Genomic DNA, 17,842 nt, shown 5'->3' with positions numbered 1-17,842 from the left:
CGCCGCCCGCGGAACCGTAAACCCAGTCATATCGGCCGTCGTAAAAGCCATGACCGAGCATCGAGCCTTCCCTCTGAAGGGGGCAATTACTGTTGCTGCAGAAAATGAAAGTAGCAGGGCGAAACGACCCGACGAAAATTCTTTTCTTTACTGCTCCATCTTACCCACCCCTCTTCCCCAAACAGGCTATTCTGGACTTTGAAAAATTAATTTCTTTTACGAGCATAAGTGTTCTCTCACGCATGTCTGCAAAATCCTAATACCAAAAGTTTAATAAAAAGAACTCGGAAAGAGTGGCATGCAAAACCAGAGTGGCCGCTCGAGGATAAAGTTATTCAAGGTAGCCCCAACGCGAAAAGACGCGCCCTTGTTTTCTATCGATCTCCCCTGCATTAATATCAACGTTCCAACGAAAATATGGCGAATGTTACGGCGTACTCGATGATCCCTTCCGCCATATAATGCATACATGTTCCGCGCACACACACAAAACAACCGAGCACGCCCATAGACACGCCACTCGAGGGATGTGAAGGGCGTCCAGCCTCCCGTTTCGTTCAAGGCTCCGGCTTGAATGAATCCGCCCTTCTGTTGTGCTTATATCGCGATTTTCTGACATACGCCGGCATATAAGCGTCATCGGGACCGACCCCTACGATAGGGGATATGCACGGCGGATGAATTTTTAGGAACAAGCCTCTGGATCCCCGCTGTCTATCCGACATGTATTTTCATGGCTGTCGGGGGGGTGACTCGGATGAGGGAGACTCCTCTTTCTGATTCACAGAATCCGTGCTGTGTCTACCTACAAAATCGGCACAATCGTCCGAGATTCAACAAATCGAACTGAACGTGCCGTTCCGATAGTTGAGGTTCCACTATATCGTGGATCAAACGAACAAATCCGGTCCGAATTGCGCCGTGTGGGGTATCGTTCTAGCCGCGAAAGAACGGCGGACGTTTTCCGGGCAAGTTTCGTGAAAAAATCATTACAAACAAGAAAGTTACATTTTCATGTAACAAAGAACATTTTCATAAAAATCGTCGCGTTTAGGCAGCCGGCGCGGTGTTGTCAGCAGCGCTGCCACCCACACCGCGCGCGGTCACTTTTTCCGCGGCGTGCTCGAGAGCGTTCCGGTTTGCTGTCGATGACAGAGCGATTACACACGGAATAACAATGCTCGTCGAGAGATCCGGCTTCGTTCGACGTAATGTAATCAGCAAAGCACACCGAGGAACCCCGGGGTATATACGATATAATGTTATCGATCATTACGGAACGAGCGGGCAGCGCGCCGGTCGACGTAAATCCGTCGGGCAGATTACCCAGTGTGTGACGTCGAGCCGTGTGTGCGCCCGTACACGTATTCGCTGGCACGTGTACGCGTGTGCAATATTTAAGCCTCGTTAAACGCATAATTTCAAATCGGCCGTGGAATCCGCGTCATATGTTATTGATAACCGCGCTGCGCTCGTGCGGCCGCCTGAATAATGCGCGGATTACGCGGTCTAAACTAAAGCAAACGTCGAATAATTAACAAGACAGTGCTTTGAAAGCCCCCGCCTGCGAGCGGTGAGCTCCTCGTGGGCCCCGCGAGCGTTACGCTTCGACCTCATTAACTATACAACTTCCAGTCTCTTTGACGCGGCGCGAAGAGATTGATGAAGCGAGCTCCGGCCGATTAGAGACGGTGATTAAGAAAGGTAGACGTACCTGTGTGTATTTCTACTTCCCCGGATCTCTCTCCAGCCACCACCCCTTCGCCTCACCCCCCGACGACTCATCCCCCTCGTACTCTCCGAAACTTCCTCCCGCCCCCCCAGCCCTTCGGTTTCCCGATTAAGCGTGACGATTAAAGAGTATTTAGACCCGAACACTCCATGCCCAAACCCCCCCACTCATGTATTTTCATGGGGATAGTGCGACTGAGTGGAGGATGTTTATTCATAACGAGCCACTATCTACCTAGAGACCCGAATCGTCTGTTTGCCTGATCAATTGGCAACGCTGCGCTCGCACAAAGCTGTTAGATTGAGCCAGCTAGATAATCAGGGGTTCTACCGATCGGATAATTGAGCTGGAAGATCAGGCTATTTGAGAGAACACATTTTTACAGGAGCACTACTATTGGTTTAGCTAAGCGTACACTCAGACTGTCTATCTGATCTGCTAATTAAGCACGAGCACCAGATAATTCGGCGCAATAAATTCATACGCTGACTATGTATTACGATTCAAATCTTTATGAATATACTCCTGACATTCTTCTGATTAAAATGATACCGAACACGACCCCATTCGGATCATATTTGCCTGTGCAAATCCACGATGTAGAATATTTTAGATTTTAAATGTTTCCTTATGTCGATCGTAGATTGTTGCTAAGAACGTTTTCTTTTTATGATTTCAGCGCACTGGTTCGATCAATTATACATAACACTATCTGCAAATTTTCACAATATCTTTATTTCAACGTTTCGATCTTCTTCTAGATCATTCTCAAGAAAATTTTTAAGAATTGCGTCTGTAAATTAGTAATGAATGCTATATTTCAAATTGTGTGAATTTAAAACAAGAGGAACAAATGTTACTTACTTGCTTAGTGAAATAGAGAATAATTTTTCATAACATAAACTTTAATGAAACACGTATTGATGCTAAGGCAGTATTGTATATGGTAATGGTGTAACGTGAAGACATATGGAAACGTAGCTAACCTATTATCGATCGCTCAGTTGATGATCGATATTTGGCGCTAAAAATTCAAAACAAACAAAGTCAATATAACCTTCTTTTCACTGCTCTTGTACCATATTGAAATATTTTTTTTTCTCCAATTAACATTCAAGTTTACTTTATTTACACAACAGTTGTGTGTATATGGAAATTGATGCAAATTATGATGCTGTATAAGGGATTGTTTAGAAAAATTCGTCATATAGCATTACTGGTTCAGTAATGTTGCGTATTTTAGATTTTAATCGGAAAAATACCTAGAATACATTGGCCGTAGTCCCATAATAGAATGATCGAAGACAAGAAATTATTCCAATGCTTCGAAAGCACCTTTTAGACAGACTTAGGTTGCTGCTAGCCCAGATGACCAACACGGGAAAAATCGATCCAGGTGTACCTCCCGTTGCAATTTAAAATCCAGCGTGCGCTCGCGAACGAGTCTCGCTGCATCTTCGAATTTTCATGCGCGCCTCGCAATCTATAGGGAAGTTCCGAGACAGTAGCAGAATAGTCTAACCAATTTCTGGGACGAGAAAGACGTCGCCCTCGGCGCTCGATTAACGAGCCTCTGCGGAGTACAAAGATATTGTTAATTAAAAGATCAACCTCGGTAACCGAAGGTACACACTGAATAATTATTACGTGCGCGGGAGTCATCGAAGATCGGCGGCTTTCGCGGCGCGCGAGGCTTGATGAAACTGTTCGATCAACAAGAGCTTTCTAACGAGGGTATAAGCGTACTCCGACGAATATTGTCAACGTTCTGTCGCGCAATTTGCCGCGGCCCTGTTCACGCTGCGATGTCTCGATGACGAGGGCGACGATTATCTAGTGTTGCGAGCTTGTATCGATGCGATTCACGTTCAGAGGAGCGAAGGCCATCAAACTGGAGGTGTCTGCGCGAAGAAACAATTTTCGCAGAGCCTTTCGCGTCTCGAAGACCGATTTTCGCGTTCCATTTTGGGACTACACCCGCCGCCTCGTAAAGTTTCGATGACTCGCGCAACCAGCTGTCATTCACCGAGGATATTGTCCCGCGGACCAGAAGTCCGTCACGGCACATGACCGACACGTTCGACGCTGAATTTTATTAGTTGCCGTTAAAATCTTCCGGTCGTTTCGTTCAACGGCGACGAGAGAGAACACTCCCGACGAGTTAATAGCGGTCCGACGAATTCCGGCACGACGAAACGCGTTATTTGTGAAACGTTAATGACGACAGGTCCTCCGACAGTGCACCTCTCCCCGGAATCGTATCCTCGAATTATTAAAACACTGAGCGGATCGCTCCGGCTCCAAATTCGTTCTTGCCACTCTGATTATGTCGAGTCCCGCTCAGCTATTCTCTCAGTTGGCGACCTCTGAGACGATCAGAGACCTTCTCAGAATTTTATTTCGTTAATTTTTCATTCGCAGGGTCCTGAATCTGTTCAAAGGTACAGCGGTGCCTCGATGTTACTTTATATCTAGACAAACCTCTTTTTTTAATTATTTTTTCATGAAACTTGTGTGTTAGCACGTTCGTGACATTCTTATGATTAGAACGAGCCCAAACACGATACAATTCGGTGGATATTTGCCTGAGCAAATCACAATTTTGTGGAACCTTAATTACCCGAACGATTATTTTCAAATTGTATGTCCAGGATTTAAACAGGCAAATGTGGTCCGAATGGGGTCGTGTGGCGTATCATTTTAATCAGCAGACCATCGCGAATGTATTGGTGAATGTTTCATTCATAATTAACAACGAAACCGTTGTTGGTTAATTATATTTTGCAACATTGCAAGACGTCTGACGGATCCGGGAATGATGCGAATAAAAAGGTGCATCAATTCTTCTGTTCCAGGTGGAGCCAATGATCGCCACCCACCCTTGAAGGATAAACACGTACACCAGATGATGCAGTAAATATTCGGCAAAACGGTGAGCGCTACATTTATACATCGCCGCGCGAACACGCTAATTAGCCCTCGGTACAGAGAGATTTTGCGAAGAAACTATTTCTTTGAAAAATTGCTACTTAACCGCGTGTGGAACGTTAATCCTTCCACGAGGCGTACTGGCTCCGCGGAGAAAATTTCAGGAATGACCGTGGTAAGATATGAATTTTCATCGGGAAGTCGGACGATAAATTTCCTCGGCGCGCGAGAGTCGCCCGGCCATTATGTAGATAATCGCGCGACAGAATTTACGTCCCGTGATGCCGACTCCGTAGACACAGCACCGAAAACGAAATCGCGACGCCGGAATATATTTGCGACACCGGCGGCCAGAACCTCGCTCGTTTTTAAACTTGTAATGTCTCCAGCACCGGAGCTGAGCCTCGCTCTTGTACGTGTGTCTGCGTTGTATACACGTATGCACACTATTGCACACATTTCGCACACACACAGAGAGGAAGCCTAAAGGAAATGTCTGCCAGACGCCGGCGAACGTGATATCCGAAGTCACTCACGAATTCATAGGATCCCTTTCTTCTTTGTTTTCCCCCGCTGCACGCCTCTGTGTAAGACGCACACGGGCACGCGTACCGATTCGGTAATGTTCCCGAGGATTTCCCGGCAATCTCGGCCCGCTTTCCTCCAAATCTCCCGGCAATGAGCCGCGTGATGCAACTCCTCTTTTTCTTATCCTTCGTCTTCACAGTGACGTTCGCGAGTTGAATTTTGGATAGACGAACTTACAGCCCCGCCGCGCCGCGCCGCGGGGCCTGGAGGGGTGGGATCGTCTCTGGATGCAGTCCGCACTCCATTCCGAGCGATATCCTCCTTGATATGAGAACTACGGAACACGTAAACCGTCCCGGATAGATCGGCGTTTCGATCCCGAATAAATACATCTTTGTCTCGCTGATCATTTGAATCAACCATTTTGTTAGAATCGAAAAGTACGTGTCACGCCGCTCAGTGCGTAAATTTGACCTAACACGATTCAAAATTAAAGAACTTTCTATAGAAATGAGGTAGTGCGATGAATTTTTTTTAAACTTAAAGCAGAAACTTTGCACAATATGGGGAAAATAGGGAGATTACGGTACGAACGGTTTTTAACCTTGAGAAAATTCGTTAAACTTGCACAATTTCAAGAAAATGTGGTTTCTCCGTTACCACGGGCGGAAAAATTTTTAAAATTTTTGCTATATATCATTTCCCGTAGATGTTTTCACGCTGATTTCAAATCTGGTCTCAAAATTTGTCCATGATTCAAAATTTGTCGCCGTTAATCTAGTTTGTGATACGACCTCCAATTCCGGGATCGACACGACACCACAAATTTCTTGTCACAAAAATCGATTTCTTGAAAAAACCAGAGGTCCTAGACAAATTTTGAGACCAGATTTGAAATCAGCGTGAAAAAATCTACGGGAAATGATATATAGCATGTTAAAAAAAAAATTTCCGCCCGTGGTAACGGAGAAACTACATTTTTAAAAAATTGTGCAAGTTTAACGAATTTTTTCAAGGTTAAAAACCGTTCGTACCGTAATCTCCCTATTTTCCCCATATTCGGCAAAGTTTCAGCTTTAATTTAAAAAAAAATTAATCGCTCTACCTCATTTCTATCGAAAGTTCTTTGATTTTGAATTGAGTTAGGTCAAATTTACCCACTGTGCGCCGTCTCCGCGTCGCTCAAACGTTGTCAAACTTCAATCGAATGGGAAAATTGATTTTTATTGCAATTTTTAATTTTAATTTTCAATCATTTCGATCCGGAATAAGTACATTTTTGTCTCGCTAATAATTCGAATCAACCATTACGTTAGAATCGAAGAGTAGAATTTAATGAACAACGAGAGAGTTTTGTTAATCATTATTTTCCGACGTAACAGTGCCATGAAAAGGTCCCGGTGTCTTTCGAATAGAATACAGTGGGAAATTATGGAAATACAGAGCGCGAAAGGGTTGGCTTAGTGAAATTGCAACCCGGTATGGAATTAATTCGAGGCGGAGCGAAATTAATCGGGAGCATTGTGCCGTTGGCACGGGATGTGCCTCCGCCCCATGGATAAAGTGTTGTTCCCGATATTTTAGCGTGGTTCCGCCCCTCAATCAGAACAAAGAGATTCCGGTTGTCCGAAAGTTGCGTACGTACGAGGTAATCCGCATAAATTCCTGGTAACAGTCGCGTTCCCGTCCGGAAACACGGGAGAGGAGTCGGCACGGAAACGAAGAAATTGGTAAGAAGAGAAGAAGAAGAAGAAGAAGAGGAAGAAGAAACGCATGGGGTTCGTCGGGGTTGGTCCCAGCGCACGTATACCGACGGGGGATTTAGGTCAACAATGTGGAGCCTCGTAGATATAGCTCCGGCGAATAGACTGCCGTAACCGATTGAAAGTATTCTACTCGATTTGGCCGCGATTGCGCGGAATCTCCCGAGTGTGGTAATGCATCCACCTTCTTTACCGCCGGTTACGTGTAACAGGATAATCGTCATGGCGACCTAGATCCGGCAGTGCGAGCACCACTATGTATTTTCTTTACACGAAGCCCCGTCGGCTAGAACCTCGCCCTGCCTTCTGTAAACAGCCGTGTCTCTCGCACTAGCTTTATTACAATGCACCAGAATTTCAAATTACTCCCTTCAGCTTAGGTGTTGCGGTAATAGCCCCTTCAGGGGGTATAGATCCGGGGCCGATTCCTAACCAGACCTAGCGCTACCTGCGCGGAGTCAGCCCCGAGACCTAACACAGAGCAAGCAGACTTGCATTCCACAAACAGGACCTTGATTGATTACTCTGGAGCAGACTGAGAAATGATTAACACGTTCCCTGGGTGCTCTACCGTAAGCCCTGCTGCCCGAAGATGGACTCGAGAACTGCTCTAGCTCGATCCTAACCTGGACCTGACAATTCTGAGGGGACCGTAGCGTTTTTAATGCAAGTCTAACAAGCAGAGTGCAAGGTTGATGAGTCCCAGATTTTTAATTTAATGATGCTTTCGGCGCTACCGTTTCGATCACTTGGCAAATCTAGCAATTTTGCAATAATCTTTTAGTTTTTGGGCTCTGTTCAAACGGTCACTTTGACCACAGTACGTTCTAAACCAGCAGCGTGTACAAATCAGTTTTTCAATGCCCAATTTACATAACTAAAGGTATTATAGCAAGTACGTATTAATATCCTTTTTGCTCAATTTCAATTCACGTGGACGCAAATTTTTCCTTCGAAGAAGGTTGAAAACTGAACCGAAACGTTAGGAAAGAAGAAAAGTTTATTGCAAAATTGCTAGATTTACTAAGTGATCGAAACGGTAGCGCCGAAAGCATCTCATTAAATTAAATATTTAACATTTACGATCGATAATCGGGGGTTATAGTCTCAGATTCAATCAAATCTGGCACTCATCGACCTTGCACTCTCCTTGTAAGGTTTATTCTTCCGCTTCCAAAGCGACAAAGACATCGCCGAGGGCACAAATCGCATCTTCAGAGTTCCATAGTCGTCTCCCGATTCCAGTTTAATATGTCCGGACCCAGACAGACCGTTTCCCCAGGATTTCATCAAGGCTGCGACACAATCTCTAAGAAGATTGCGAAAACCCATATATTTCGCTAGAATATACCCAATTAACTTAGAGCATGTTCAAACAGCCAAATAGCGGTGTTAGCTAACTTCGCGACTGTACACAGCTGCGCGGATTTCGACACGTGCAAGCACGGGTCGCGCGCCCCGTCCTTTGAAGTAGTCGTAAAAGCTCCAACTACTCTGCTCCTAGTTTGGAACGTTTTAGTGGGCGAATTGTAAAGTGAAGACTGTTACGTGTACTTAATCTGTGCTCGGACAGTAAAACGTATCCGGGCTGCGGTCACCGCGTGTCTGAAAGTATAGAGTACCCTTCCCCCCGCCGCCGCCCCACCTCTCGAGCACGTCAAACTGTCCTAAAATAGCTGTACGAGCTTCTTACTGCCGTGACTGCTTTTTTTCAATTTGCCTCGGACTTTTATCGCCTCGTTCGCATAACCCGGGACTTTTTACCTCGATTAGCACGACATAATGAACGACTTCTTGCCGCGGAAAGCGGGACAACACACTTCAGACAAGAGTGTTCTATTTTTCTTATTGCATTTTTTCAGAAACACCCGGATTGATCGAATGATCGGGCTTAGGGTATACATATAGTTGCGAAGAGCGCGGGGCTAGGTGAAAGCTGAAGAGACGCAGAAGTATTTTGACAGGGCGCGCGGGGAGTCGAAAACGCGATTCGTCGAGATTACCGGGCACTCGAGAAGCCGCGGCGGAGTGCGGTGACCCAGTTAAAATAAAAATACGCGCGCTCGCAGGCATCCACCGGCAATTCACTCGAATGCTCTCACACGTGCTCGCGCCTATTTTTCCCCCGCAATACCTCAGAAGTAGTTAGTTATGTCCGGGGGGTGGAGACGGCCCGGCCGGTTGGCATGGTAAAGAAGCAACGACAGAACTGCCGGCTAACGACGCGTACATCCTCAAATAGAAACCTCCAACTCCGCGAGGAGGATTCCGGACCGTGGAATGAGCAGAGACGGTGGCGGCGGCAGAGTGGGCGGCGCGGCGTCTAAATGAGAACGGACGAGAGCCAGGGTCCTCTCTCGATGCTGTTCGAAAATTTTTCTTCGTCGCCCAAGGAATTTACTTTACACAGGCGCCGCGCCGCGTCGATGGAAATTCTCCCATCGATTTGTTCTTCGATTACACCGGGGAAATTGTTCGATTTTTATCCTCGACGTTGTATCGGAATAGCTCGCGGCCGAAGTTGTTCAAATTTATTGAGATATTCAATAACCGGAATCCGTTTCCCGCTGGTTAATTTTGATGTCTGAAGTTTTTATTGGGAAAGTTGCTGCGCTCGAGAATTTTGTTACGAACTAATATCTGAGAGGCATTCGTGTAAGCCCCGAGTGAACCGGAGCTATGGGAACTTCCTCTGCCGGAAATGATTTAGTTTTCGGCGGTTTTGAGGGGAGTTCACTGATTGTAATTATGCGACTGTGGTTTTCTATTTCAGTTCGAAATTAGTTTCCAATCGGATCAGTAGTTTAAGATGCGTCGGAATTGAAACACGCCGACAGAGTCCGCGACAATGCTGGTGTAAACGACACTACAATTACGAACGTATTAACTTCGCTGCCGGAGAGTAGCTCATTGAAAGCCTGCTCGAGTCTCGGTGTCAGCCGAGTGGATCTCACAGAGAGCAGTGCGTCAAAATTAGCCGTGGGGGCGTCGAAATTCATAAAGAAAGCAGCGATATCCTGGTGTGTGCCACGCACATGCGAGACCCGTCTGTGGATTATCCTGAAACGTCTGCGAGAGCCTGGCTCTCGCATTACGTACCCCTTTCTTCTCCTATTATGAGGAACATTAATGCTGCCGGCGGTTGTAGCAGCCCGGGAAAAACAATAGGTATTCTCAGAACACTTGTCCGCCTCTGCCATACCTGTCCATTGTTTCCCGGCCGGTGTCTGACGGCCCGGTTTCACGGGGAGAGAGAGAGAGAGAGAGAGACTAAGGACCCGTCGTCGCCGGCTGAAGTAAAGGGGACCAATTTCATAAAACTTCCTCCTTCTTTCTACGTTAACGTCAACAATCACGTGTCACGCCGTCTCGCCCGACGAGCCGACGCATGAAAATTATCTTCCTCCGCGTCGCTCGCTCTCAAACGTTGTCAAACTTCGATCAGATACGAAAATGGTTTTTCATTACAATTTTTAATCAGACCAAATTCTTTGTTGGGTGTACAATTTAATTCTTGTAGCTCTTCGACAATTTTTCAAGCAGAGGCTGACCGCGTTTTTCCATTTGTCGTTTTCGAGTCCATTAGATTTTGTCCCGAAGGAAATGACTTGTATCGCCCAAGGGTTTGCGGGCGAGTGGATTCCCGGGGGGCTAATCAAGCCGAGATAATGCACGGGTAATTCAAGACTGTGGTAATTAATTATCCCGACGGTGAGCAGAGTTCAATTCCACCGGTAATGCCAGCGTGGCGGATAGAAAACGCGACGGGGCTACGATCGTTTGATGGGAAATCGTTGTTCGAAAATAAACACTGGCGCCAGTTAAATCGAGCAGTCGGTCGGTTTGGACTTCATTGTTTTCTTTCTTTCCGTAGCACGGTGGACAGCGTTTGATTAACCCCTTGCTGCGGCCTGCGCGCTCGCCCCGGTGAAGTGACACTACCAACGCCGGCTGCGTTTAGCTATTTTATCGCTGTTTCTGCGAGGAACCGGGACACGGTGAAACTGGTAATTCAGTTTGGCAGCGGCACGGAATTCTTCCGTCGAAATTCTCCCGTTTCCTTCCGTTTCTCGCGATTGGAAATATTATTTGTACGTCGATTGCCGTCACGTTGGGATATTAGATGATTTTAACTTTTCTTTCCGTAGCGGATTGTTTAATTAAACAAATTTAACGCGGCTTAATCGTTGCCATTGATATACTCGGTAACAGGACGCTGCACGTCCCTGCTGATTAGCTCTTTAATCAATGTTTCGTTATTAGAGAACGCGTCGAGCATTTATCACGTTACATAATTAGATCCCGACGTCATAATTAGATATCCATTCCGGCGCCCGAGAGTCCATTCTCGGAGACGAATCGATCATTCGACAGCCTCGAACTTGTTCGCAAAAAGTTTCAAGTGCTGCAGCATTTTCTTCAGAATTTCTATTTCGGGAACTGCAGCACCTCGGATTGGATTGAACTCTCTTTTATTTTAATCCAGAATGTTCGACCCGGAATAATTTTTGTTCCCCCACGTGCTTTCGTTCTCACGGTCTCCACGTGATTGGATCTCCACCTTTTTATCCGGCGTTTATTTTGAAAAGCAGTGGGTAGGCTAAGAAATGGCTGATCTTAAGAAAACGGGGACGCGTTGTGCTCGAAATTCTCGGGATCCATTCACCGTCTAGGAGCGGCTCGAATGCTATTGCACCGGTGCGGCGTCATCGTAACGCGAAAATTCGCTGCCGCGGCGGCTGAAGCTCTCGTCGGGTTTTATTTCTCGTCTGCTAATAGGGTGTAATCATGCACGCGAATGCCAGCCATCTATAATTAGCATAGAAAAAGAATTGCACGCAGCTCTCCTGTTCAAGGGCTCCGGCGCGCGCGCTCGATCGCGCCAGAATTCTTCCATAATTCAGCTTTCATCGTGCTCAACCTACCCCTGATAAAGGATTAAGCGTGCCGGTTCCGTGCTATTAAATTACGGTATCGCGTTAACGCGGTATTAATTCTTGTATCGTTCCGAACATTGTTCCTTGGGGCCATGGTATGTCCGACACGCCCACACACGTTACACCGTGCCTCGCATAACTCCCCGGGCGCACGGCCATTTTTCGTCGAATTTTCCCTGGGGACGAGACACTAAAGACACTGATTAATTGCAAATAGAAAACAAAGGAGACATGGGAAGAACGAGAATGAAGTTAGGAACATCTACATCTAGAATGATCTAGAAACAACGTTGTAAAAATCTGTAATTTAAGACGAAGGATTTGCATCACTCTAACTATTTTGATCTGGACTGTCCGGAGCGTGGTGAAATGTCTAATTCTAGCTGGACAACAATAATCGTTCTCAATTATTGAAAAATATGTTTAATTGAGGAAATATATTATTAGACATACTGAACCAAATATAAAAAAATTCTAACAATTATATCTTATTATTTCCATTTTTTATTCGTTAATGACTAGTAGTTGAATGTTCCGAAACTGCGGTGAAAAATGGAAAGTAAGTACCAGTGTCGGGCATTAATCGATTAAAATTTTAATCATGATTGATTGATTAATGTATACGATTAAAAAAAGAAATCGTCGAATAATCGGCGATTGATTCAATCGATTGATGAAGTTAATCGTCAATCGTTGATTAAATGAAGAAATCGTCGATAAATCTGCGATTGATTCAATCGTCAATCGTTGATTAAAAAAAGGAATCATCGAAAAAAAATATAAAAGCACGTAAACAGAATTTGTATTATGGACCATATGACAGTACACCTAAACTCAGTTTACATTTTTTTCAGTATTCATACAGTTCTGATTACGTATTTCATTTCGAAATTTCAGCAATAATCATTAATCAATTATCTGATTGACGATTAATAATAGTTAATCGCAATTAACGACTAAAGTAGAAATTTAATCGTTAACCGCGATTAACGATTAATAAGTATTTAATTTTTTGCCCAACACACTGGTAAGTATTTTTATGAATGAGTTAATAAAGTAAAGTTATACTTTGACTCAAGCATACTCAAGCTGCAACATTTTTGTATATTTTAACTATATGAATTACTTAACAATATCGAAGAAAAATTAGCTGCTACAACCTGCTACTTAGTGAGATTTCCGATCCGATTAGATCGCTTAATTATAGTTTGTAATACGAATATTATATGTAGTTAAGTTACTGTAATTATAATTTTAAAAAATAGTAATCATATTAAAGTAATTTTCTTATATTCATAGACGTTATACCTTCTATAAGTCAGGATATCCGTTTGTTATCATTTTTACGTTCAATTCCATTATAACAAAAAAATAAATATCATAATAGTAATTATCAGGTATCAAAAGGATATAAACTATTCAAAAATAATTTTGTCCAGCTAAAATCGAAACATTCACCACTGTCCGGAGCGTGGTCCAGATGAAAAAGTGTGAGAGGACAATGGGCGGCCTACCGAGCGAGAAATCGTCGGAAATGGCGGTGATTGGCGCATCGTAGACAATAGCTGCCATATTCGCGGGTAAACTTTGCCCAGTTTAGTGCCCCCCAGCGGATCGGAAGTTCCCCGGTTGGCGGGGTACTCGTCAATCTCGTTGAAAGGCATCACCCGATACAGAGGCCCGGTGTGACGGGTGCCCATCAGGCTAATTATTAACATTACAGGAACCCGGGGAACGTCGTTCAATCCCATCGAGCACCGGCTATTATCTCGAGTCGCCCGACCGTATAATTGCCGCCTAATGATCTCTTCCGAATTATTGACTAACCACTGTTAAGTAACACCGTTGCGCGGTCCCGTTTAATAACGTTATGACGCACAAATGGATATCGGTTGGCGCACGGTGTGTTTATTGTTCGGCTGATCGTAATTCTCGCGTAACGCCAATTATCGGTTCGATTCCGCACGCTATACCCGGGGTTTGAAACGCGTGTGCAGAAGCAGGCAGCGTGTTCACCCTGTACCGTCGACCATCGACGCGACGGTGTGACGGAGCGCAGCGCGAACAGATCCAATATGGAACCGGCTAGGAGAATAACACCGGGTTGGTTTTCCCGAGGAGACATCGCGCGAAATTCCATTGCTCGGAAGATAATCGTGGCCCATTTACCGGTCTAATGAGATTTCGAGCGTCGCGTCCGCCGGCCCCGTATTATTCTTCCCATTTCGTCGCAGTTAACCCACTATCGGCTAATGTCGCGGTTTCGTTTCATTTCGCCCGAGCTAATTTGCTGCCGGCTGCTTCGCCGATTAATTCGTCCGTTGAGGTCGTTCAGAGCGATACCGCCTCCGCCCCGGTGTCCCTTCGTAAATTCATATATATATATTCGGCGAATCTCCCAACATACAAAATTTCACCGGTGATCTATTTTCGACACTGGTGGAACGGGGAGGGGCGACCGAACTTTTCCAATCGATTGCACTTCCTGATTCAGCGTTCGCAGCAGTTGGTGTGCAAACTGAATTCTAATATTGCCAGCCTATCAGCCATCTAAAGTCAATTTCTATCCCGCTGCGTTCACGCGTTATCCCCATCGAACAAAATGGCCCTCGCGTCGATACAAGGGAAACTGCGTTCCCCGCTAAATTCCCCACTCGATCGGGTCGTCGGCTCGTGAAATTCTTCGGCTAGAGGCCCGGGCCGACACACGGTGACCAAACGCGAGAACAGTCGCGGCGTAAAACGGCGCGGCTCGCGTGTCTTCTCACCGGAAAGTAATCGATTAGCGGACGTTTCGTCGGATGAAAAGAAGGACGCGGATGACGTAAATCGACACGATCCCTGCGTATCGTAAGTATCGTATCCGGCAATTTCCTGCTGGCCAATATTTAGGGGACACGGTAACCGAACCGCCGGATCGACAGGGCTTAATTAGTGAATTAATTAAACGCTAATGAAACACTGGAGTAATATCTTTCGACCGGCCAGCCCCGGTGTTCTGAAAGCCGCATAATACTCGACCCACTGTCTGCCGTTGACGTGACAAACTAGAGCACGAATAATCGGTGACAATTAAATGGTACAGCGGTTCCCGATCAATTTTCCGGCCTGCGAGTCCGCGGGGCCACCGCCGGGCCGCGCCCCACCGCCACCGCCGCCGCCTGAGATACCAATTCGCGATGAAACGCATCCCAGGTAACGCACAGGCTCGTATTCACCTCAGGTGGATGCTGTAGTAATTGCTGTAATCAGCTCTGTTGCTCATTGATATAGGGCTCGTTTCTAGGAATGCGAGGGTGCGGGATGCGCCTTCTCATTTCTCGATAGTGTTTCAGTAATCGAAAGTCCTATTTTACTTCGTTTTTATTAGCTTGCCTTCTTGTCTGTCTGTCTGTTCGGTACAAGTTTTGCAATTGATTTTAAACTAACTTCCCGATGAGCTAGAGACTTGAAATTTTATACACAGCTCAGAACTGGATGACATTGCAATATATTACAAAGAATTTTAAAAAAGCCTATGCGTTTAGGAGATATAAACTATTAAATTTAACCGTTACACCTCCCAGCGCGACGCTCGGTACTACGTGATCGTGTTCAGCGATCCCCACTCCGCGCGACAGTGCTCCCTACTCCACTACGCGTTCCCACTCTGACTCATACTATACCTTTTAGTCCGTTTTAAAAACGTGGTATTTTTTAAAAATTTATTTTATCTTCGCGAGGCGTAATTTGCATTATTCGACAGCATGTAGCTATCGCAGCTTTATGAAAATAGCTACATGCACAGCTTTATGCTTCCGAGTAATGCAAATTACGCCTCGTATTCATAAAAATAGGACTTTCATCTATAATCTTTTACCTAGCGCTTTTGACTATTGAAGAGCCCCATCTTTGAATTATCGAGAAATGAGAAGGCGCATCACGTGCCCTTGCAATCCCGCAAACGAGAATCTAGTCCCTTAAGGAGGTAGACTCGTTTTATTTCTCACCTTTTCTTCTCTATCCTAATGACACCCCCCAGAAACACCGACTGCCTTTGATCAACGCTCAGCCGCATGTTTCTCAGCGGTAGCATCACGCGTTAGCGTTCCGATAAAGCCCGAAAATCGTGCGAACGCATCGATCGTGCTCCACTTTCGCAGTGGCTGGGACGACGGAACCCGTGAAGAGCCATGTGCGCCTGCACGGCGCGGCGCGGCGTCTCGAAGGCGATTGATGGCATCGCAGCTGTCGCGTGACACACGGATACACACAGGTCCGGTTGCCCGAAGAGATTTATCGGCCTTTAAGGGTGGTCGATTCAATTACGCTCTCGCGACTGACCCCTCCTCGCACACCCTGGCCCCGGTGTTTGGTCCACCGAGCCACGAAAACAAAGATTTAAGCGGGCAACGTGGGGAATCCCCAGTCCAAAGCCGGATGGTATAATGCCATTACCAGGGAATTACAAGATAAACAGAGATTATCTGTTTTCATGGGCACGCGGTGGCTTCTTTTCCGGGCGCCTTCCCGTGCCAACTATCGCGGCCCCGTGCTAATGGCGACCGAAGTAGAAAAGTAGCGTCGTCCGAGGAACCGTTCGAAAGAAATTTACTGTTATTGTGCCTTTAAACTAGCCCCCCCCCCGTGACAGATAGGACTTCACGTCCTCCTCTCAGGTGCCTCCGAGAAATTTCATTTCGGAGACGTTCCGTCTACAGACGCGGTGCTTGTTTGTTGCTCTAATTGCACGGGCATTTAACACTGTCCTCACCGATGCCTTCATCTCCTCCCCATCGGGATCAATGCAAATTTAGTGGCCCTATTATGAAGCGCAAGATTTTTTAAAATAATTCGAAACATTTTTTTACACTTCTTCTAAATGAAACTGGCATTTTTTGTTATTAAAATGAGTCCGAACACAGGACAGTTCGGTGCTTATTTGCCCAAGTAAATCACGATTTTGTAAAACCTCGATTATTTCCAAATTATATGTTCGTGCTTGAAACAGGCAAATATAAACCGAATGGTGTCGTGTTTGGTATCATTTTAATAGGAAAAGCGTCACGAATTTACTAATAAAGGTTTCACAAATAAAATAATTAAATGAAAAAAAACTTTGAAATTTTGTCACTGGATCGACAATTTCCGGTCTACTTTCGGTCCTACGTTTCTCGAGGTGAAGTTTTTAAATACCACAGAAGGTCCAGCCCATTCCATGTCCTCCCCGTTCATTAAAGTCGATGGCGTGATCCGCGAAAGCGACCGGTACGCGAAGAAACGTTCCCCGGAACGAGTTACACCACAGTGTACACCAATTAACATCAATTTCTCGTTTGGAAAGTTTCCGCCCATGCCTCTCCTCCCGCGGCCCCTACACGCCTCGCGAAAAGTTGCCCGAGGAACGCACCGAACGGAAAAAGATTTAACAATTAAACGCTTGTGAAAATATTGCCGGCGAAGTTTCATTAAAAATTTCTTTCCCTCGGCTCTTCGAGACGCTCGAACATTTTTAAAAGTTTCCGGTTTGCCTTGCGCTCGAAGACAAACCTCCGAAATTTTTTAATGAAATTTCCACGAACGAGTATCCGGCCCGGATATGCCCGAAATTAATAGCTCGAATTTCGTGCGAAGTTATGCGAGGTGAGCTATGACTTATTATATTAAAATGGCTCTAGCTGGCTAGAGAAATAATCCCGTTCATAGAGGACTCTTTGTTTCGGAAATTATTGCTCCGAATTCCGTATAGCGAGCAATTAATTTTATTATTAAAATAATCATTAACTCTCCGCTCGAATATCTTGGAAATCTTGGATTTCGACACTTTTGCCCAGAATTTACCTAATTTCTGCAGACATGTATCGCCGCGGTGCTCCATAAATATTTTAATCACTTGGCGAAAGTTTGCCGAGTAATCTGCGCCGGTGGTCGTTTATCTGCGCGGGATTTTTCTCCTGCCGGGGGCGGTCTCGGCG

At 45.6% G+C, this 17,842-nt stretch overlaps 1 protein-coding gene across 3 annotated transcripts in view; it reads left to right on the top strand.

The window, feature by feature from the left end:
• LOC143218918 (uncharacterized) overlaps window positions 1-17,842 on the top strand; it is a 306,463-nt gene that overhangs the window by 82,518 nt on the left and 206,103 nt on the right. The window contains exon 3 of one of the 3 annotated variants that reach the window (XM_076444541.1): window positions 4,588-4,664. The exons of the other annotated variants lie outside the window; for them this stretch is intronic. The gene's annotated coding sequence lies outside the window, so the exon portion shown is untranslated. The remainder of the gene's footprint in view (window positions 1-4,587; window positions 4,665-17,842) is intronic. 3 annotated transcript variants of the gene reach the window in all.

This window comes from Lasioglossum baleicum, chromosome 20 (assembly GCF_051020765.1).
Source record: "Lasioglossum baleicum chromosome 20, iyLasBale1, whole genome shotgun sequence".
In the NCBI taxonomy this organism is placed as follows: Eukaryota; Metazoa; Arthropoda; class Insecta; order Hymenoptera; family Halictidae; genus Lasioglossum; species Lasioglossum baleicum.
Note: the sequence above shows the minus strand (reverse complement) of the source record. Positions and strands in the feature narration are given on the sequence as shown.